General features: G+C 37.0%; 1 pseudogene; it reads right to left on the bottom strand.

The window, feature by feature from the left end:
* Nucleotides 1-251: 251 nt before the first annotated feature.
* LOC127654303 (peptidyl-prolyl cis-trans isomerase G-like) lies at nucleotides 252-18,636 on the bottom strand (annotated as a pseudogene).
* Nucleotides 18,637-24,324: the final 5,688 nt, after the last annotated feature.

Raw genomic sequence — 24,324 nt, forward strand, 5'->3', positions numbered from 1 at the left:
GTTCAGCAGATTGAAGGAAGTCATACACATATGGGATGGCATGAGGGTGAGTAAATGATGAGAGAATTTCATTTTCGGTTGAACTATTCCTTTTAAGACTTAATTTTTTTCCAGACCTGCTGGAACCATGTTAAATATATTAAGGCTAATTTTACTTAAGAAACAGACATCTCTATCAATAGGACATATGAAGCCATGTTTTCAGGTTCAGTATCGATTTTATTTCTCAAATTCAACAGAGTCTACAATGTCAAATGTGATCTCTTTACAAACATAAAGCCCTTATAAAATTCCAATCATGTCCCAAACAAACCCCTTTTAAAAAACAGATCAAGACAAAAACTTAAGAGAAAAAGAAAATATTTTTAATAAGGAAATTTTGTCCTCACTAATGTTAGTTATGACTGGATATGAGCGATGAAAATTAGAGAACACAAATGAAAAGACAAAAGCAACAAATGAGGATTTTGCCGTCTGTATCAAGTCAAGAAGAGAAATATCCAGGAATTTATGACCAGGGCATGTCCAGTTTACAAGATGACTAAAATAAACCAAAAGTCTCTTTGCATCGATTATTGTACAGCAAAACATGAATAAAATTAAGTAAATGCAGAATATCAATCACTGTCACTGGAACTAGAGTCCTTTTTCTTTGAGTCTTTTCTTGGGCTTTTCGATTTGTCCTTCGCCCTCTCTTTTGATTTTGGGCTCTCATTCCTTTTTCTTTTCTTCAGTTTATCCCCATCACTCTCAGAATCGCTGCTTCCACTGTGGGTCTTCTTCCTTTTCCTGTTGCTGCTCTGTCTATCATCCCTATCTTTGCTCCGATTTCTCTGTGAGGAACGTTCTTTCGAGCCCCTGTCTCTCCCTCTGGTCTCTTTGCTCTTCGACTCATCCGTATTCTTCCTATTTCTGTCTTCTGCATCTCTTCTACGGTCCCGAGTCCGGTCTCGCTCTCTGCTTCTGGACCAGCGAGACGATCTTTGGTCTCGGCTGCTGCTATGATGTCTGACGTGCCCACTGTTGCGTGATTGGCCACGCTGACCGCGACTCATCGAGCTGGACCTCCGTGTGGCATGGCGGCCCTTTTCTCTGCTTTCCGATCTGTCGCGTCGCTGCTCTCCATTCTTTTTCTTTTCCATCTCCTTTTTATTCTCCTTTTCATTACCTTCAGAATATTGTTTGGTCCTTTCCTTGCTCTTGTCATCTTGTTCTTTCTTGTCTCGTACTTTGGTGTCTTTCTTGTCCTTGCTGCTCGAGCATACCAGTTTGTCATCTGCATTGCTGCTTTTTTCATCCTTCTCTCTCTTTTTTTCTTTACTCTTGCTTCGGCTGCGAGCTTTCTTCTTTTCTCCATCCACATCAGTCTTTTTGCGAGCGTCATTGTCTCTGCTCTTCGAGCAATGTCTCTCCCTCTTCCTCTCTCTTCCTCTCGAAGGACTGTGCGATTTATTGCGTTTTTCTTTCTTGTCTCTGTCAGAGTCTTTTTTTTTGCTTCTTCCTGTCCTGCCGATTTGTTCTCATTGACAGCTGGCTTGGTGGCTTCTGGCTTTTCTTCTGACATATCTCCTCTGAAAAGACAAACAAATAACATAAAGAACTTAATTTCAAATGAATAGTAATACTTCATATGCTTGAGCGCATTCATATCAAATTACCTAAAATCATGATTTTTATAATTGAATACAAAGATAAAAAGTTTATTTCCTAGCATATAGAATTTCCTAAAATAGTTCAAGCTGAATACCAAAATCATTATTTGCACACCCTCCCCATGTCATTTTAAACCTGTATGCTTGTTCCAAGCCCTTAAGACATTTAAATACATACAGTGCATCCGGAAAGTATTCACAGCACTTCACTTTTTCCACATTTTGTTATGTTACAGCCTTATTTCAAAAGAGATTAAATGCAATATTTTCCTCAAAATTCTACAAACAATACCCCATATGACAATGTGAAAGAAGTTCGTTTGAAATCTCTGCAAATTTATATAAAAAAATAAATCACATGTACATAAGTATTCACAGCCTTTGCTCAATACTTTTTTGAAGCACCTTTGGCACCAATTACAGCCTGAAGTCTTTTTTTGTATGATGCTACAAGCTTGGCCCACCTATTTTAGGGCAGTTTCTCCCATTCTTCTTTGCAGGACCTCTCAAGCTCCATCAAGTTGGATGGGGAGCGTAGGTGCACAGCCATTTTCAGATCTCTCCAGAGATGTTCAATCAGGTTCAAGTCTTGGCTCTGGCTGGGCCACTCAAGGACATTCACAGAGTTGTCCCGTAGCCACTCCTTTTTTATCTTGGCTTAGGGTCGTAGTCCTGTTGGAAGAGGAACCTTCGCTACAGTCTGAGGTCCAGAGCGCTCCGAAGCAGGTTTTCATTAAGGATGTCTCTGTACACTGCTGCATTCATCTTTCCCTTGATCCTGACTAGTCTCCCAGTTCCTGCCGCTGAAAAACATCCCCACAGCATGATGCTGCCACCACCATGCTTCACTGTAGGGATGTTATTGGCCAGGTGATGAGCGGTGCCTGGTTTCCTTCAATTTCCTTCCTTGCCATTCAGGCCAAAGAGTTCAATCTTTCACCATGAAAAACAAAATTCTCTGGTCTGATGAAACAGAGTCCTTCAGGTGCCTTTTGGCAAACTCCAAGTGGGCTTTCATGTGCCTTTTACTGAGGAGTGGCTTCCGTCTGGCCACTCTACCATACAGGCCTGATTGGTGGAATGCCGCAGAGATGGTGGTTCTTCTGGAAGGTTCTCCTCTCTCCACAGAGAAATGCTGGAGCTCTGTCAGAGTGACCATCGGGTTCTTAGTCACCTCCCTGACTAAGGCCCTTCTCCCCTAATCACTCAGTTTGGCCAGGTGGCCAGCTCTAGGAAGAGTCCTGGTGGTTCCAAACTTCTTCCATTTATGGATGGAGGCCACTGTGCTCATTGGGACCTTCAATGCTGCAGATATTTTCCTGTACCCTTCCCCAGATCTGTGCCTCAATACAATCCTGTCTCGGAGGTCTACAGACAATTCCTTGGACTTCGTGGCTTGGTTTGTCCTCTGACATGCACTGTTAACTGTGGGAACTTATATAGACAGGTGTGTGCCTTTCCAAATCATATCCACAATCAACTGAATTTACCACAGATGGACTCCAATCAAGTTGTAGAAACAACTCAAGGATGATCAGTGGAAACAGGATGCACCTGAGCTCAATTTTAAGTGTCATGGCAAAGGGTGTGAATACTTATGTACATGTGATTTTTTTTTTTTTTTTTATAAATTTGCAAAGATTTCAAACAAACCTTTTTCACATTGTCATTGTGGGGTATTGTTTGTAGAACTTTGAGGAAAATATTGAATTGAATCCATTTTGGAATAAGGCTGTAACAACAAAATGTGGAAAAAGTGAAGCGCTGTGAATACTTTCCGGATGCACTGTATACAGTATATGAATGATAGCTTCATAAATCAATTTTCACTAGTAAATGCTTATGCTTGATATAAGGAATGGAATTACTAATAAGTAAAAATGCTCATTTATCAAATCAGTAATTACATTTGCACTAATAAAAACGTTAATTCTTGTCATAAATAAAAGATTACTCGCAGAAATAAATTCTTGATGCCAGAATTCTTGATATCTGTAATTGCATGTTCATAGCAGAATTTTACAATTATGTCATTTAATCCTATTTATTGATTTTTTATTTTTTTTTACTTAACCTCTTACACTTTTCACGGACTAATTTCATAACAATGGACTCATTTTACAGATAATACCCTAAATTCTAAGAAGTGATTGCAATAATTAATAAATAACATTGTATATGTTTACAATCTAATGATAAATATATTTATCATTTAAAAAAATTGTATGTCTTAAGTTTAAAAGCATGCCATTTCAGTTCTATGTCCTCAACTTTCAAGCAAAAAGTCTTACTCCACTGGATGGCAGCAAGTACTATTAAAAAAAAAGAATATGTCCTCCATCACCTTCCCTCACATTATACTGATCTGAAATGTATGTGGTGCTTGAACGCATTTTAGTCCTCACCCACAAACAAGAATTCTTCAACGGTTTTGTTGAATAGCAGAGAATCCCATCTTCACAATGATGTGTAACATTTAATCTTCTATAGATGAGAACCTATTTTGCTGATAATTTGTTTCTCATATTTTTTCAACCGGACTTCATATTTTGTTCTAAATATTATTTTTTTTACAACATTGGATTATTCACCCTAGCAAGCTAACCAACAAGTAAACAAGTGATTTCTTTAACTAATTTTAAAGTCAACAACCCAAGGTAAGATTTAATATAAAGTTAGAGGCTTGAAATTTGGGGATTACAGATTAGTTGTTATCAAAGAAAAGAGACACTGGCATTTTATGCCTTACTGAAATAATATATCACTGTGATGCATTTGAAAATAATTCAAACTGTGGACAACAAATTAAACTATGCATTCACATTCCTGAGAATGATAGCTTTCATTTGATATATGACTTGTCTATTTAAGTGCTATGTGAAAGACTTTTATATTAATTTAAACATTTCTACAACTTAACCTCCAAGTGGTGCTAATTTGTGACAAATGATTTTGGGCCTTATTTTTTTTATTTTATGTAACTAAACACAAATGTAATGGAGTTCTCTGAAAAGTTCTAAGCTTTCAAATGATACCATATATGATAAACTTGTGCATCCAGGGACTTCAGGGTTTTAAGTGTTAAAATGCCTTGCCATATAACGCTTCCCCACGGACCCGCAGAGTTTAAAAGTCCATTCCTTATATCATAATTCAATTACAATTTGGTATTCTTATTTTTATCTGTAATTTGGTTTTCACTAGTGGCAATGACAATTTCTGATATCTGCAATAAGCTTGTAGTTAGTAAGAAAGCCTTAAGATATCTTAAATTACACTCCAATTTCCAATTACAATCCATTACCAGATATCTGAAATATTGAACCTAACATGCTAAAATTCATTTATAGATAAATATTTATAATTTTTCACTAGTTGTACTTTCATTTTGTTGATAAAAGGAATGGATATTTGTACTAGTAACAATTATTGACATATAAATAATTTTTACAAGTAAAAAAAGTGCACCGCTGACATGTGAAATTGGAGATTTCAACTAGTATAAAAATTAAGATATCTGTAATTGCATTTTGAATAGGAGTAAGACAGATCATTGTTAAATAATGCAGTTACAGATAATTTGTTTACTAGTTGAAATTCCATTTTTGATATCAAGAACATGCATTTTGTGAGCAATAACTTATATCAAGTATTAACATTTTAACTAATGAAAAATGAAACTTTCTCTAGCAGTAATTAAATTCCTAATTTCCTGTTGATCTCTTTAATTCATATCCTGTAAATGAATAAAAGTAAATTAGTCTTGCCATAATATGCTATTATTTTTCCATTCATCATGAAAGGAAAAATGTACGCAGTTATTTTTCATTCAATTGCATTGAGTCCGGAACAAGTCGAGTCGATAATATTCACCTTTGCCAAAGGTCTGCAATCTTAGTGGTGAACGTGGTTAGATTCCAAAAAGTATTGATTTTTAGAAGTCATTTGGACTATTTTTAAGGTGCTTATGGTGTTTTGTCATCCTTTTTGGAGCTCGAAAGCTGTGGATACAATGAAATTTCATTGTATGGAAAAGAGTTAATTGATTTTCCTTTTGTGTTCCACAAGAAATAACAGCATCATAACAGAGCATAATGGAGAGTAAATGACAGGATTTTCATTTTACCCTTCATTACATATTATACATCAGTTTTAAAATGAATGCTAATATTGCATCCAATATTCATGTAAAGTTAACATAACATTTGATCCATCGTTCTTGGGTGGAAGAGGTGTTGGCTTTGGCTTTGGCTTTCTGTGTCCTTTGCATTTCCTGCCGCCAGTGTGGAGGTGTCTCACTGCGTCGAGACCGGTCCCATGACCGTGAACGTGATCGAGATGGTGTCCGATAGCGCTGCAGAAGAGATCAATAGCCAAAGAAAGACACAAATAAAAACACAAGATTATTTGTTTAAAAAAAAAAAAAAAAAAACATTGAAATACCTTAATGCAAATGTCAAGATATATAAGATATTTAAAAAAAACAAATGATGCAAGAGCTTGTCTCAGCAGTTGTTCATCACATTAACTATGAACCTGTTCCACTAATGTTTGACAACTAAAAAAAGTGTCCAAATACTTCATCTTCCTTTGAACAGAATCTTTTTACCAATAACAGACATCTTATACATTGATACATTTTAAGTGTGGCTTATCAGTCCATATATTCACATCACTCTCACTTCAAAACAAACACTAATTTTCTCACCCTGGGACCTCTTCCTTTAATTATTTGCCCTGACCTGGTCATCACCAGTCTTTTGCGATTTGGCCTGGAGTTCGCCATAGGTCTGGAATGTTACAAAGTGTTTAGAAGATGACACATCTGAAGACATTTCATCAGTCATTGCCAATAAATTATCCTGGACAATTATTTTTTACATAATCTCCTACCGCTCTCTTTCTCTCTCCCTGTCTCTCTCTTTCTCTCTCTGCCTCTCTCTCCCAGAGTCCTCCTTGCGCTGGTCTATGCCTCGCTCTTCTTTGGCATTCTGGGGGCTTTGTCTCATTAGGAAGCAGTTTTCTGGAACAGGCGGGACTTCCTCAGGGCGGATGGATGACATTGGTTGGGCATCAGCCTCTTCAGACCTACACAGAAAGACACGACTGTGGTATATTACAAATGTTCCTGGTATTTAAATGTTTATATCTATCTCAAAAGGTTTGGACACAAAACTGAATTTATGTTTCCAATTACCTTAAAAGGCTTTTGGCTGGCACTGAAATGTTTAAAATCTGATTTGTATACAAATATAAATTGTGCATACATGTGAATTTCTATACCAAACAAAAATATTTATTTAAAAATTAAATGAGTTGGAGCAGACAGTGAAGGAAAAGCAGTCATGTGTGAAGCATACATTTGAATTCTTTGAATACAGTTAAAAAAGCATCCCAAGATTAAGTTAGTTGACAGAACGCCCAAATTGTGGTGCATATCTAGACAAACTGGGTGGCTACTTGAAGAAACTCGTATATACATTTTCATAGATTTATTTTTTTATTGGGTTACACTCACTACATAAACCCCATACTTTCATTTGTTTTATTGTATAGTTTCTATGACTTTATCGTCATTCTAAAATGCGGAAAACAGCAATAATAAAGACTGAGTACACTAAAAGACACTTTTGAAAGGTTGTGCATGAAGTAATGTTTTCAAGAAACTTTGAAGCATTTAATCTGAAGATATAAAATAACATGCAGTATTTAAATTATGCTCTTTGTGTGTAAATTGAGGATGTATTTGTCAAGTACCCCTTTTCTTTGAGTTTCTGTTCCTTTTTCTTGTGTTTCTTCTCGTCCTTCTGTTTCTCCTCTGGGTCTGTGGAGCTGTCTGAGGAAGACTTCCTCTCAATGGAAGACTGACGTTTCTTCTCTTTCTTTACTGGACAACATACATTTTAACAATGCAATAAAACACACTTTTATTATTTGTTTTATGTTACTGTCTCATTGTGGCCCATAGGCCACGTATCACCCATCAGGCTGTCATGATTATTATATTTTAACTGACAATGAATTGTCATACAAATATTTGCGATTAACGATAGAATTGTCTGTTTAGATTAAGTCACTTACAGTGCAAGCTGTGAGTGTAATACATATGCTTTTAGAATAAATTTTTTTATTCCTATTTAACATAGTCATATAATAAAATAGGGACATTTATTTTCCTTTAAAGGAGTCATGACATGAGGCATCAAACATTCCTTGATCTTTCAACATATAAGAGGTCATTGTACTATAAAAACATAACTTATGTCAGAACTCAAAACTTCCTCCTCACTGCAAAAACAGCATATGTTGAAACAAAGCAGCCAAAAAGACTTGTTTTCTACTTTCTCCACATTGTAGTACACATTTGCATCTGACCGCCTCGACAAAACATAACCGGCTACTTACCTTATAACTTCCATAGCTCTGCCCAGTAGAGGTGAACAGTGAGAGAGTGAATCATAACAGTGGGCATTAACTGTCAAGTGTTCAAGGAGAAGCAGCACCAAAACTGAGCGTTTTTGACAGAGGTGCAGAATGAGGCTGGAAAATGATTTGGTTTTACAAACAAATAGCTGTTTTTGTGTCAACCTCAAGGAACATTAAAATAATTAAAAAAAAAAACAGCATGTCATGACCCCTTTAAGGTTGTGAAATATTTTTCCTTATATGGTGTCAGGTGCGCTCACTGATCTGAATGAGAGAAGAGGAAGATATTCAGTGAATTAAGACTTATTAAGAATTACATTTTAGTTTGTGCCTGACATAAGCCATCGTACGACTTCAGAAGAGTTGAATTATAGTGCACAAGCGATATTAATTACTTTTGTGGTGTTTCTATGTGCTTTTGGAGCTTAACCATAATTCTCTCATCCCTCATCCTTGTGTTCCACTGACAAAAAAAAAAGTAATACAAATTTTGAAGGACAAGAGGGTAAGCAATGATGACAGAAGCTTTTTCTAATGCAGTTTCACTTATTCTGTTTATATATGTTAGGGGTTAATTATTTATATATATATATATATATATATATATATATATATATATATATATATATATATATATATATACACACACACACACACACACAGAGAGAGAGAGAGAGAGAGAGAGAGAGAGATTTAATATCCACAAATGTGGAAATTTTCCTTTGGCTTCTCACAAGAAAGAAAAATTAGTACACATACACAAGTAGGATACAGACAGCAATCATAATCAAACAACAACATTAAACAAGCGCCTAATAAAAATAATCATGATCACATAAAAGCTACCCTTACATCCTTTCATTCAGTGCTCTAACTGCCATTGATATAAAATATTTAAGAGATTTGGGGACCCTATACCTTCTTCTAGATGGGAGCATTAGAAATTCAGTGTAAAGTGAGTGTGTGGAATCTGATATAACTCACGGTGTATGTACATTAAAAAAATTATATAACTAAAATGCAGGGGCAACTAGTAGGCCTAGTGATCATTTTGATATATTTTTTTTAAACCGTATATTTGAAGAATGTTGAAAAAAAAATGCTACAGTTCTTCCATACAGTAAACAAAACAAACATGAGGAAAGTTTGAAATGTCACCTTTAGATTTTGGAATTAGTTCCCCACAGTTGAGCACTTTGACCTCGACGCAGGGTTGGCTGTTGGGGTCCGTCTTCTGACTCTCGATCATCTGGATCACCTCCTGGCCGGAGATCACCTGACCAAACACCACATTAATTCTGGGGGGGGGGGGACATTTAACAATTTTAAACACTGTGCTCAGAGCACATACATAGTGCATAGACAGTACTAATGTACATGTAGCACCAACAAGTGCTGCAAACTATTAGCTTATTAAAAAATAACACTATATTCTTCTATAATCATGTTATATTTCATATTAGAGGTAGTCAGTTTTTAGGCCTACATATTAATCTGTGCTGATAGTTGCTTTTTATCAGCAACAATCTATGCTGACAGTTTTTTATTCCTCCATGTTTCTCTGTGGCCGGCGCTGGAGGACTGACTTACAGTATTCATCCACAATTTTATACTCGCTTCAATTTCCAATCAAATCAAAATGGCCAAATTTGCATTAAATCAAGGACATTAAAAGAATGTCTATGACTACATGGAAACATGCCTCTCAGCACATACTGTACATCAGGTATCAAACTTCATATCTATCTTGTGAATAATAATAAAAAATATCACCTGCTGCAATACATTTATATATACAGTATATTCAACATCTTTAATATGGTGAATATACATTATAGGCTATAAAAAGCTTAATTTGGTAGTAAATACTTAAAAATAGAGCACTGTAAATGGAGCCAAGTCTCTTTCATTCCAAAATAAGAGTTTGTAAATAAATAAGTGCATTTCGTGTTTGTTAACTCTTTCCCCGCCAAACACGGAATTTTCCGTGTTTTATGAAAAAACGCTTCCCCGCCAAACACGGAATTTTCCGGGTTTCCGTGTTTTAGGTGTTATACGGTAAGGAAGACCCCTGCGCATGTTTTGAAAGAGTACGCAACTCTTTGATCAAAGAAACAGACTGCGATCGTCTCAAACATGAAGAAGTGGAGTATGAGAAGCTCAAAATATCAGACATAAACATGCCTTTTTCTCAGCTTTTTGTCTGAAATGTTGTTTTTTGACAAAACCTACCTCTGTTCAAGTCGCAATAAAAAAAGAACATATGAAGATAAAATAAAATCTTTTTTTTTGCCTAAAAGCAGAGGCCCAGATCTTTATTTTGATATATAGCATCTTCATATATTCACGGAAGAAAATATTCTGCGGGCCATTAAAATTTAGCGAAAATCGTCAAAAACCCTGGCGGTGGCTGGCAACTTTTTTTAAAAAACGCTGGCGGGGAAAGAGTTAATAGCCCTGCATTATGCTCCAAATCTTTCTTTTTTTTTCTGGTAAATTTTTTGGGTTGCAAAATACACAGCTTCTTGGATTTTAATCATTTTGGACTCTTGTAGCCTCCATGTCTGTGCTCATCGTAATAAGGAATAATTAAGAAAGTTTTTTTTTTTTTACATTCTATAAATCAATTTTAAAAAGTATCGGCAGATTGATAGTTTATTGAATTTTCCCACCACCTTAGTTATCATATAGACCTCTACGCGTACATTCTGAAAGCTTTGATACTTAAACGAAAAGGCATTACCCATCCAAGTGAGGAGATGGTTTTGTAGTTCTATGGTCAGGGACACAAAACAGTGAGGTAGAATGTAAATATAAATCTAATGAACACAAAAACAGTGATTAATGCACACCATAAATCCATTTGTGACATTGTCATATGCTGTTCACAACTAAACCAATGCACCGAGGACATTTACACTCATTAAACATCAAGAACATTTTTACTGATTATCCTCTCCATTATCCAATGCGACAGTAACGATGCACCATTTAGAGGTCAGTGTGCCAGACTCACATAAAGAATTGTGAGCCATTGGTGTCTTTCCCTCGGTTTGCCATTGACAGCAGGAAGTCCTTGTTGTGTTTCATTGAGAAGCTTTCATCTAGAAGAGATGGAAATTTGAATATTGAAATGTTGAAGAAAAAAAAAGCCGTCATACTTTAACCAATTAATTTCAATGAGCTTTCTAGTCGTTTGTGATCACTGGAAGTGATTTTCATCCAGCAAAATTTTTAAATTCTTAATTTATCCAGGCTGTCCATTAACTATATAAATTTATGTAGGCTGGTGAAGTAAACACCCACCATCAAAGAAACCGCCATATATGGATTCACCACCTCTGCCATTTCCTGTTATGACAAATAAATAATTTATTATGATTTCAAACAGCAAATACAATTACGCATTGATATGAAGCAACAGACAGCAGTACCTTCACTGAAGTCTCCTCCTTGTATCATGAAATCCTTCACTATCCTGTGGAACAGACATCCTTTGTAGTACAACGGTTTCTGAGTGGTTATGCCAATTCCTTTCTCACCTGTATAAAGAGCACTTAGTTTAATTTATTAAGGAATATACAGAACACACACCACTAAGCATTCAAACTAGGGCTGGGCGACGTGACAATGTAATCGGATATTAAAGATCACAATTGCGAACAGATGATGATCGACAATATTGGGAAATGGCAAAACCATGGATCTGGGAAGTCGCCAAATATATTAAATAGTGGCCAGGGTGTGAAACTAGCACACGCAAAACACGACGTCAAGTGTGATGGCAGTGACCGGAGACTGATCATTCACCACTGACCACATAATATTGATGAAACGCCTAATGTTAGAGGATCTGCGGCTGCATGTATAAGAGATGATATAACTTTACTTAATTGTTTAGCCACATTTTTTTTCTACAAATGTTAACGTCTAGTGTTGTGGTTTCTGCCCAATTTGTGAAAAATCACTCAAAGTCTTAAGGAGTTTTTGATTTCAGAAGAATAGACTTTATTATCAGACCATAAAGCAGAGTTGCCTGCAGAACAACTGAAGCATCTCTGGGTTTTTGTTCACTTAAATACATGTCGTCTAACAAGGTGGGGCTATTCCAAACATGTCACCATTATCCAATTCCTTGACTCTGGTATGATTATTTTAGGAAGTAGACAGGAGACACATGTGGAAGAGCCTCACCATATATTTTCTCAGCAGTCATGAGCACATATGTGAGGCTATTCCGGTTCCTGCACAGGCCTCTAATAACACCACCACACCCACCCCCACACACACAAAATAATTGTAGAATAAAATGACACTGATTATACTTGATTAATGTATACTTCACTTCATAAAAATACACCACACTAGCTGGATCAGGGAAATTGGACGGTAACTCTTACATTCGCTTGGATCTTTGTCCTTTTTAAGAATCAGACTGATCCATGTCACAGTTGGCAGAAGCTTTCCAATCTTTAATAATTCTGAATAAACTTCTGAAAAAACTGGAACCAGTTCTGTAGCATAAGATCTAAAAAATTTTGCGGCAAAGCCATCTGGCCCCGGAGCCTTGCCTGTAGGTAGGGTCTTAATTACCTCGTCAAGCTCCTCTAAGGTTATCTCAGAATCAAGGCAATTATTTTGCTCTGTCATTAGTTTAGGGAGTTCTAATGGTTCCACAAAGTTTCTAATATCTTCATCAGTAGACGAAGACATGGAACTATAAAGATCAAGATAGAATTCTTTAAAAGCATTATTAATATCAATGGCCGAGGTAAATATTTCACCACCAGCAGATTTCACTGAGGGAATGGTATATATCTAGCAAAAAGCTTCACTGCTTTATCCCCTGACTCAAAATATGACTGTCTTTCTTTCTCTGTACTTTTAATATTCTCTTCCAACTGCACAAGATCTTGTGCTTTATATTTTTTGATGTATGAGGAATACTGTATGATCTGACCCCTAAGCACCGCCTTCCCAAGCAACGCCCACAGAGTATACCGAGGACCAGTTGGTCTCCATATAGACATTGATTTCAGCCTTAAACATAAGTTGGAAATCAGGATTTTATCTATATAGAATATAGAATAAATCTAATGAACTAATGAAAAAGTGTATATTCCCTACCAGATGGGTTCAAAAGTCTCCAAATATCTGTGACACTTCACAGGATGTGTAACAAATGTGTAAAAAGTCTTAATGTTGCTCTAGGGGGCTTGCACAATTTTGCTTCACTGTGATCAAGGATTGAGTTAATCAATAAAGTCTCCTCCCAATATTATCTCATGAGTGCCAGAGGTTTGCAACATACCTTCAAGATCTATAAAAAAGTCCTGATCATCACTGTTGGGTGCGTAAATATTAGCAAAAATCAACATTTGCCCCTGAATTTCTGTTAAAACAATAATGACTCGTTCTACTTTATCTTTAATCTGTTTGAGACTTTTGAATTGTAGGTGTTTACTTAGTGTAATGACTGCCCTTCTCTTACTTGAGCCAGCACTAAAGAAAACATGTCCACAAGATGTGTTTTTTGAAGAAACATTATATCATATTTCTTACATTTAAGAACTCCCCACGACAACTTTACCATCAGATTGCTCAAATCCGGTGCTTCTGTGCAAATTTTGTGAGACAGAATTACATAAAAGAAAATAATCTATAAAACAAACTCCATCCAATAGGCAGAATAAACACAAATAACATGTAGATAAATTTACAAAACTGTATCAAAAGTGTGTTACTCCACAAAAAAAAACTCCAGCCGCTAGCAGAACCAGCACAAATAAACAAATAAAAATAAATAAATATTCAAGCCGTTTAGATTCCTCGGACAATCAAACAAATGTTCAGTGAGCTGGCTGTTCATGTTGGTTACATTTCAATAAGTTACATAGACCAACTGAGAAAAAAGGTTTAGGCCTCCCCAAAATGTTGTTTTATTACTATGCTTTTAATCTCAGAAACTTGGCCTATTGGTCTCTTCCACTTGAGTGTGCCGCTATTTAATACAACATTGAACAAGCAGTACTTACCCCAAATCTCACCATCGCAAAGTCTTTTGGTCAAATTGTCTACCCCAACCAGAAACCATGGGTTAACGGCGATGTTCGCACAGCACTTAATGCGCGGACCTCCGCTTTTAATTCTGGGAACGAGGAGGAGCATAAACAAGCCAGTTATGCCCTCCGTAACACTATCAGAGCAGCCAAACGCCAGGCACAAAATTGAAGGACAGTTCAACAGAACCGAATCTAGAAGTATGTGGCAGGGAATTAACATCATCACAGACTACAAAGGGAATAAAAACTCTGCCGTGAACACCGCTGCCTCTCTCCCGGATGAGCTTAATACATTTTATGCTCATTTAGAGTAAAATAACACCTCCCTCGCGGAGAGAACACTCGTGGCCGACGCTACAGAGGATGGTTCACTCTCCGTCTCGGTTGCGGATGTAACACAATCCTTCTGACAATTGAACATCCATAAAGCCACAGGTCCAGACGGCATTCCGAGCTGTGTCAGAGCATGCGCAAACCAACTGGCTGGTGTTTTTACGTCTGTCTGTTGTCCCCACATGCTTCAAAACGTCCACCATTGTGCCTGTACAAAAGCAATCAAAAATCACTTGTTTAAATGACTGGTGTCCTGTTGCTCTGACCCCAATCATCAGCAAATGCTTTGAGAGGCTAATCAGAGATCACATCTGCTATGTGCTGCCCACCTCACTGGACCCATTGCAGTTTGCCTACCGCAACAACTGCACCACTGATGATGCCATTGCATCTACAATACACACTGCTCTTTCCCACCTGGAAAAAAGGAACACTATGTGAGAATTCTGTTTGTAGGCTACAGCGCAGCATTCAACACCATAGTGCCCTCGAAGCTTGATGTGAAACTCCGGGCTCTGGGCTTAAACAGCTCTCTGTGCAGCTGGATACTGAACTTCCTGTCAGGCAGACTTCAGGTGGTTAGAATGGGCAGCAACATCTCATCACGGACCCTCAACACTGGAGCCTCACAGGGCTATATTCTCAGCCCACTCCTGTATTCCCTATACAAACATGACTGTGTGGCAACACATAGGTCCAATGCCATCATTAAGACTGCTGGCGATACGACGGTGGTAGGTTTGATCACTGACAATGATGAAACGGCCTAAAGAGAGGAGGTGCACACAAGACTTTCACCCACTGCTGCACTTGTGTATATGGTCGTGTGACAAAGTGATTTGATTTTGATTTATGAAAATGTTAAAAGCAAGACGATGTCAGACAAGTATCGCAATACCCCTTTTCTTGCGTATAAGATCTTTTAGACAGAGGAGTGATATAAAGCAGGGTTTCTCAACCACAGGGTTGTCTGCTGGGTTTCTTTCATGAGTACAAATTACCAATTAGGACAGAAATGTACATTTGCATTGTTTAGAGAAAACGTTTTATAATTTAAAATACTGAATATTAGTTTATCATCAAAAATGTATACCACAGGCTTTTGCGGTTTAACAATGACTTAAGACCATATTGTGATTCTGATGTTATTTTAATTAATAGTGAAGCACTGAAGCGTCATAAAAACAGTTTAATTACAGGCATTTTAGGAATCGTAGTGGCCAAGTAAAAACTGCACTTAAATCATTAAGATATTGATGATATTGCTTAATTTGATATCGCCAGCAAAATCATCATGATTATACCTTGATATTCAAAATATCCCAATGCAAGTTCAAACAGTCCATTGAAATTAATTCATAAATGTTTTATTTAATTTTTAATTGTGTTCATGATTATTTAAACTAGATTTTTTTCTGTATTTTACTTTATTAAACATCAAAAAAATAATAATAATAATTTTTGCAACAAAAGCTGTTAGATAATAATTTATAGAGCCCGATTGAAGAAAAAGGAAACTAAGCCATTTCAGCGCAAATACATGGGTCATTCATGGGATTCGATAATATATTGAGATATCAAATATCAATAAAAGCCTGAAAATAATAGTCTTGTAATTTTTAAGCCCCAATTAATTCCACTTCATATATCCCATATCAGAAAAATAAGTCAATTTCCTTTTCTAAAACTTTACCTGTGCATAAGCAGCGGAAGTTTTCACAAGTCTTGGGACACACATCAGAGAAGAGTTTGATGACCACCCGACCCGCTGCACAAAAGAAAACGAGCAGGAAGAACATGTCAAACAAGGAAATACATACCACATCTCCAGATATTTTAAATAACGTGTATATATGTACCAGGCACATTACTGATGCCGATGTCAAAGAAGCAGCGAGGACGCTGCGCATTCACCCCCATTGTACTGTATGTTAGAAAAAAAAAAAAAAACATAAGACAGGCACTAGTACAGCAACACATCTGTGTGTACAGTCTCAGCACAGTTTCAAAAACTTCTACTACACAGTATAAGAACACAACAATTTTTGTACGTATGACAATATAGCACAGTTCTCTACTGGTGAATTTCATGTCCAGGTCACAAAAACTAGCATTTCGCATAAACAAAATTAAGCTATTGTTTATTTTCATGACAGTTAAAATCTATTATTTGTCAATAGAGCTGGGATGCTTCATCGACACAATCGACGTCATCGATTACAAAAATACGCCGATTTGCATAACATACGTCAGTGCGTCGCAATGGAATAATGAAAATGGCATCACAAGGTTTAAGCATGGATTCCACGAAGAACAATCTGCAGCTAAAAAAAAAAACTTGCCCATGATGATCTAAAGCGTGGGAGTATTTTAGCCAGAGACCCAACGATGTGGTGCTGTGTAAGATATGCAAAATGGAAATGGCTTATCACAGCCGTACAACCGCCATGAACGAACACTTGAAGCGAAAGCATCCCAGAACACTTGTCAAGATGGCAGCACCGTAAGTACTGTTTACTTTTTGTCCCCACCCAAACATGATATAGTATTACAACATGTGTTTCTGTTAGTAGTAGTCACTTAAAATATATTTTCTAAATGTTTCCTCCTCGCCCCCATGTTAAAAGTAATTTCTGCACCGCGAGTACATTTTTCGCTATGCGACCAAAAAAACGTCTGTTATTAGCCACTGGCAAGTAAATTTTAACATTTCACTCGCCAGTGATGGAGTTGTGTAGTGTTCGAGGCCCCTTTACTGAATAAAAAGCAGTTGGTTATAAGTTAGATTCAGCCTAGTCTTTCCCTGCATGTCTCATGAGCTGGAGGAAAAAGCACTTGTGTCTCATTTGAATTTGAACTTGAATTAAACATTTTGTTAAATTTATTTTGTTGGATTGCTAAATGTAGATTGCACATTCAGTTTACTCAAATTGAACACATTCTTTCTTAAAAAGTAATCTACATTTAGCAATCCAACAACAAAATAAATTAAACAAATGTAAAATTCAAGTCACTTTCAGGAGGAATATCAAAACATTGTGCAACCTCGAGTTTAGCAGTCCAACATAAAATCTCTCCAAAATAAAATGAATGTTGGACTGTAAAATGGAGATTACGTTAAAACAGGGCTATTTTTGTTGCAGAATAATACCCTGCAGTGCACACTTTGTTTCTTGTTCATTTGTTTGTGTTTAAGAGAAGATAATTTATTAAAATATTGAAATATGAGACACATTTTTTATAATTTATTTTGGGTAGGGCTGGGATAAACGATTATTTTTTAAACGATTAATCTAGCGATTTATTTTTTCGATGCATGGATTAATCTAACGATTCATTTTTTAAGTCCGATTCGATTTCGATTCAATTAATCGACTTGTGACAACACCGGTAATACCGGTTTCATCGGGGGTGGGGGTGTATAAAATGTTAAAAAATCAATCAATCATAATACGGCATTTTTGTCTGACAAAGTAGTCAGGAGAGAGAAGATTAACGTCGGTGGATTTGAATTTGAATAATGGATAGTAGGCTACTGTACTGACATCTTTCCGCGGTTAAAACAACAGTCCTTCTGATGTAGGCTACACTCATGTTTAGCCTATTTGATGCTATAAATTAACCAAGGAAAAGATGATCGGTTCACGAGCAGCTTTAACTGAGGCAATCTGTCACGACACATTAAAGAGCCACAAAATAGTAGGCCTATTTATGGTTTAATTTTCTTTGAATGACCAAATTTGATAGTTGAGACTTTATTAAATGTTACCTGCTTGGTCCTGTCTGTCAGCACGTTTTCAGTGTCCTCTATGTATTTTTCACGACATTCATAGCTATAAGCGCATTATTAATAGCTATAGCTGAAAACTTTAGGTGTCGACAACGTATTATAGCCTACTCCAACATCGAGTGCAAAGTGGGGAGTTGAAAAAAAACTTACGGTTCTCTGTCATCTGCAGCTGCTCCCGGGTGGCGCCTCTTCAGATGCTGGTGCATTGCCGTGGTGCTAGAATGGAAGGCCATCTCCATTTTGCAAAGACGACATATCACGGAATTGTTTCCTTTTAAATTAAAGAATTCCCATACTTTAGAGGAACGAGTGCATGCCGCCTTGCACTTCTGATAGTCTGAGGAGCCACTCGTGTTGCTACTACTCGCCGGCATCTTTGTTTTGGGTCCGACGAATCGACGCGCATATTTTGCGTCGACGTCCCAGCCCTAATTTTGGGTTAATTAATAGTTATATTAATCAAGAAATAATCATAAAAAAAATATTTAGAAAAATCTGCAAATTAGTCGTTAGATTAATCGACTAATCGAAAAAAATAATCGTTAGATTAATTGATAAAACAATAATCGTTATGTGCAGCCCTATTTGTCAATTATTAAGTCACTGACAAATAAGTTTGAGGTGATGCAAATAAATCTAGTTTAAATTTCAAAGCAATGTAATCTGAGTCCATGTTGGTTTCATTAACGTTTGGAACACATAGTATCTCTCTTAAATACTATGTCTTAAAAAATGACATGGAGTAACCATCAAGTAAAATACACTTAAATGCTTTCTTTGCACATTCAATACTTGAGATAGTATGCAACTTGATTATTAATTTAAATAACTTTTTGAAACGTACTTTTCAAATAGAAAACATTTTGACCTGCATGTATCAAAATCAAATTTCATTTTCTTATTTCACTGCTTATCTTTTTACGAATTAATAATAAAAATGATTCTGCACAATCTGGACAACTCAACATTCCTTCTTATCACTCTTTCGCTCAATAATTTCAGCTTTTAACTTAGAAATTTGTTTTACCATCTCTGCATGGTTACACATCATGACATTTGTTTAATTTGAGCACCAGAAAGAAAAGAAGAAAAAAAAATCTCAAAATGACTTTGAACTCAGTAATGCAAAACATGTTCATCATGTAAGAGGTGTATATGTACGTCATTATTTTGAGTGAATTGCTTTTGTAATGCATTTTTGAATGCTTATTAGTTATTATATTCCTTATAAATACTAATGGCATTACATAAATGAAATCATGGAATTTCCTAATACTTTAATAGCAAATACTTTACATAGACTTACATAGTTTATGCAGACTCTATGCAGCCTTTTAAAGTACAAAATCACATGTAAATCATTCTCAGTGCCTTCACTTTTAGCAGAATATGACCAAAGGCAGAGGTCTCATTGCTTACTTCCAGCAAGCAAACAAAAAAGTAAAAAGCGACTAACCCATAGAGTGTGACTTGTGCATATAATACAGCAAATAATCAACTTCAATATAAAAACACAAGCTTAAAACTTTTGTTTTCATGATTTTGCATGCGTTCTAGAGCGTCACACTACACAATGCCTCAGTCGGGTGCAGTTTCAATCTCTTCCCGTCACACGCTCATAAACGTGGCACTGACCGAAGAGAGAAATGCCATTTTTGTAGTTTGTTTATGATGCACTTCCAAATTATTTGAACTATAATTTAAACTGCATTAAAGATATAATGCCAGATTGTTTGCTTTTTAGATGCTCTGACATGAAGGTGGGCCTATTGCTTAAGTGAATGCCAGATCCGGCTCTGCTTTATTTCACGATTACATTGCATCTGTATTTCCTTATTTAGCATTTTTCCATTATAATTCTGTTATATTTTGAGATCTACATCACCTGAAGCTGTTTGGAAAGTTTAGAGTTCTTCTCGACATGTGCTATCTTCCTCTCCTCAGTTAGGCGCGAGCTGCTGTGCTCCTCTCTCGAGTCATCATTAGAGTTTCATTTGATCTCATGTTACGGTAATTGAGATCAAACGACTATTTGAAAAAAAAAAAAATGTTTTATCGTCGATGTTGTTGATAACGTTGACTAATCATTTCAGCCCTATCATTTATTCATCCCTTTAAAGTCAACACAGCTCATTTTTTTTAAACGTATCTAGTTTGTTGTTGGATGACAAGTGGAGCATCCGGTCCAATTTGTATAATGTGATTCTTTCTACTTCTGTCTGCTTGTTTTACATCCGTCGTCTTCAGTCAGTCATTTAAATGCTGCCAAACAGCCGATTTAATTAGCTTTTTTGATGGATATGAGTCTGGTAAATGTTATATTTTAGAATTTGTAAAATGCAATATGTAATATTGTTTCGGTACTACATCATAAAATGACCATAATATGTCATTAGAGAATTAGGAATCAAGTTGAAATACTGGCTTCGCCGATAACAATGCTACAGCCAGTATATTGTAGCCTACTTTGAAGTTTCCATTCCGCCGTTTCTGTTTGTTTTGGCATGTGTGATCCTACCCACTGCCCACTCACCAGTAGTATTTTGACACCGCCGCGCGTAGCCAGATTTGAACAAGTTTGCAGGAAAAAAATCTGCGTGCTGCAGCCATGGAAGCCAGCAAACAAACTGGATCAGAAAATAACAGATTCCACACCACCTAAAAATCCTTGCCATCCATCTAAAAACCACCATGACCAGAGGCGTAGGAAAACAAGGATAAATATTGGAGATGCCTTTGGAAGATGGAGATAGCTTAAAGCCAAGAAATCTTTTAAAAACCTCATGAGCATTGAGTCTGGGGTGGGCCAGACAACTCTCCAATATTTTTAATTTGGACTGCATACCCATTTCAAACGTTTGTTGTCAATCTTACATATAGCACCTTTAAGCTTCGGTTTCACGTGAATTGAAAGTTCACGTTCAGTTTGTGACATCTGGCCATTAGAGCACCACGCGTCCACAGTCCGTAACCATAGCAACAGCTCCAGTACCACCACAGACACAAGATTTTTCCCATTTAGGCTTATAAAAATATTATACATTTATACATTATACATAACATTTTTGCCATGTGTAAATAAAGTATTTCATGGTTTTTTAACCGTGAATTCTAAATTCTTATGGTTAAATTAACTGTGATATTTTTAATCGCGGTTAATAGTAAAACTGTAAAATTCTGTTATCCCTAATTCAATTCATACTCTTAAATATTTATAAACTGTATCATATCAAACATTCCGAAAAATCATTAGGGTTAATGTTTCAGAGAAAAAAATTACCTTTTCAGAAAATTGCCTGTCTGCTTTCCTTACCATGAAAAACAACTGATCATTTCTATTTGCAACTTTAACATCTTCATTGACTCCATATATGACTCCATTCATGTTTTCTAAATTCATACGAAATGTTTGTGTGGATAACAGACCTACAGACCTAAATTACACGTCGTCAGCCACTGATTGACTTGAGTTTTATTCCTGCAGGGGGCGCTAGACACTTCAAAGCCGAATCCTCCATTAATCTGCATTTAAATCTAAGAATGCTTTATACATTTGGCGACATTTTACACTTGATAGTTATTTTTAATAAAAACTGATAATTGAAACGATTTATACCTGTGAATGAAAATCCACCTTAGCATTATCTATAAAAGCGTTTCTAAAAATCCTCATCCAGTAATTATAAACGACTGTTAGTTCATGCATCCAAGTTTGCCAATGCTGAGAAAATTAACAGAGTGTGACACTGCCGTCTAGTTGGATGATACCAACTTTTACAACAGAGATGGGACTTCAAAAGCATCTCTTTGTGTTCCTCAGAAGAAAGTCATACAGGTTTAGACTAAAATCAGAGTGAGAAAATGTTAACATAATTTCAATTTCAATTTTTTTTTTTTTTTTACATTACACTGTCTCATGTGTTAAGATTGAAAATAGTTTAATATTACATGCATTTTTTATTTCAATAAAGGTTCTGAAAATCAGGCCTAGTTGTAGTTTGTGGTCTCTCCTGGGAAATAATTACATTTTCTCATTGATTGTTGTTGCCTGATAGGAAATGCAATCAAATTAGTTTGTAATTTACTGAATGTGTGCTTAAATTTGTGATTTCTAAAGAAACAGGGAAGGGGAACAGACAGACAAGATTCCAGCCATGTAGTGTAACTGGGATTTGTGTTTTGACCACATACAAAAATGACTTAACATTCACCGACATACAGAGTAATAACTGCAATGTGATCTTGCTTTTCAAAAAAAAATTTTTGAGAATGTTGAGTAAATATTTAATGCCTTCTATCCTCTGTAATTTCATTTAAATGCTTTTTAAGTGGCTATAAATAACACCAAATAAATAGATCAAATTAAAGTAATCAGATTAGATTATCAGGAAACCAATGGAGTGCTTACTCCAGGTAGGGAAGGAGGTATTGCCCCAATTGAAGAAGCTCAATCCTTCGCTCTATCGCACCATTGTCATGAAAAGAGAGCTGAGCCAGAAGGCAAAGCTCTCGATCTACCGGTCATTTTTTGTTTCTACCCTCACCTATGTTCATGACCGAAAGAACTAGGTCGCGAGTACAAGCAGCCGAAATGGACTTCCTCAGATGGGTGGCGGGCTTCTCCCTTAGAGATAGGGTGAGGAGCTCAGTCATCCGTGAGGATGGTTTGGGCATCTAGTAAGGATGCCCCCTGGCCGCCTCCCTATAGGGAGGTGTTTCAGGCACGTCCAGCTGGGAGGAGGCCTCAGGGAAGACCCAGGATTAGGTGGAAAGATTACATCTCCACACTGGCCTGGGAACACCTCGGGGTCCCCCAGTCAGAGCTGGTTAATGTGGCTCGGGATAGGGAAGTTTGGGGCCTCCAAGCTGGAGCAGCTGCCCCCCCTCGACCCGACTTCGGATAAGCGGTTGAAGACGGATGGATGGATGGAGATTAGATTATCCAAAATGTGTTATTTAGTCTTACTAGTCTTAGTTATTTGGAATGCCCAATTCCCAATGCGCTCTAAATCCTCGTTGTGGCATTGCGACTCGCCTCAATCCGGTTCTCGCTTCTTGGTCCCGAAACTCGAGAGGGAGGATGGATGCCCGTTGTGGAGTCCTCGACACTGCTGTCCACCCAGGGGAATGCCACTACCATCCGCCGAGGGACGGAGTAGCCTGACCGCCCGGATGCGGAGAATGGCTGCCATCCACGTGGCGAGTGGTGGTGGTGTAGTGGTCTAAAGCACATAACTGGTAATCAGAAGGACACTGGTTCGAACCCCACAGCCACCACCATTGTGTCCTTGAGCAAGGCACTTAACTCCAGGTTGCTCCAGGGGGATTGTCCCTGTAATAAGTGCACTGTAAGTCGCTTTGGATAAAAGCGTCTGCCAAATGCATAAATGTAAATGTAAATGAGTGTATATGCTGTATATGCCTTCCCTGCCCACGCAAACCTCAGTCAGCATGGTTTAGAAGGATGGGCAGAAAATATTTTCTGAATCAACCATGAAATTACGTGTCACTCCCATGACTCTGTCGCAGTGCTGATCTAGGGGGGTGGTTTGTAGGCTTTGCCCACCAAATTATCCCTATATACCCCCCAAGTTATCCTTCCAGTATGCCATGATGCAAGTGAAGCACTTGGCATCATGGCGCTCACCATAACCCTAACGCGATTGCGCTGGAGAAACACTTGCGCAACACCATTAACAACACTGGCACACAAGGAAGGAGACTCAGTTAAACTCGGTTATGGTAAGGGGCATTACATTTCCGACACGCTTTAAGCGATTGACCAATCATAACAGACTGGGCCAGCTGACCAATCACCGCAGATTAGCGTCACGCAAAGGAGGGGTTTGGAAAAATGAGTTGTTGAACGAATCATTTGGGAGTCGGTGAGCAAATCAGGTAAACATAAATGCATATTATAAGACCACATAAGTGTTTTTTGTCATTGCATGCATGTAAAACTGTTGTTGGGGACTCCCAAAACAATATTAGGACATTTTAAATGCCATAATAGGTGCCCTTTAAAAAAGGTTTCTGGATGACTTTGAATACTATTTGGTAA

This window comes from Xyrauchen texanus, chromosome 13, assembly GCF_025860055.1.
Source record: "Xyrauchen texanus isolate HMW12.3.18 chromosome 13, RBS_HiC_50CHRs, whole genome shotgun sequence".
NCBI lineage: Eukaryota > Metazoa > Chordata > Actinopteri > Cypriniformes > Catostomidae > Xyrauchen > Xyrauchen texanus.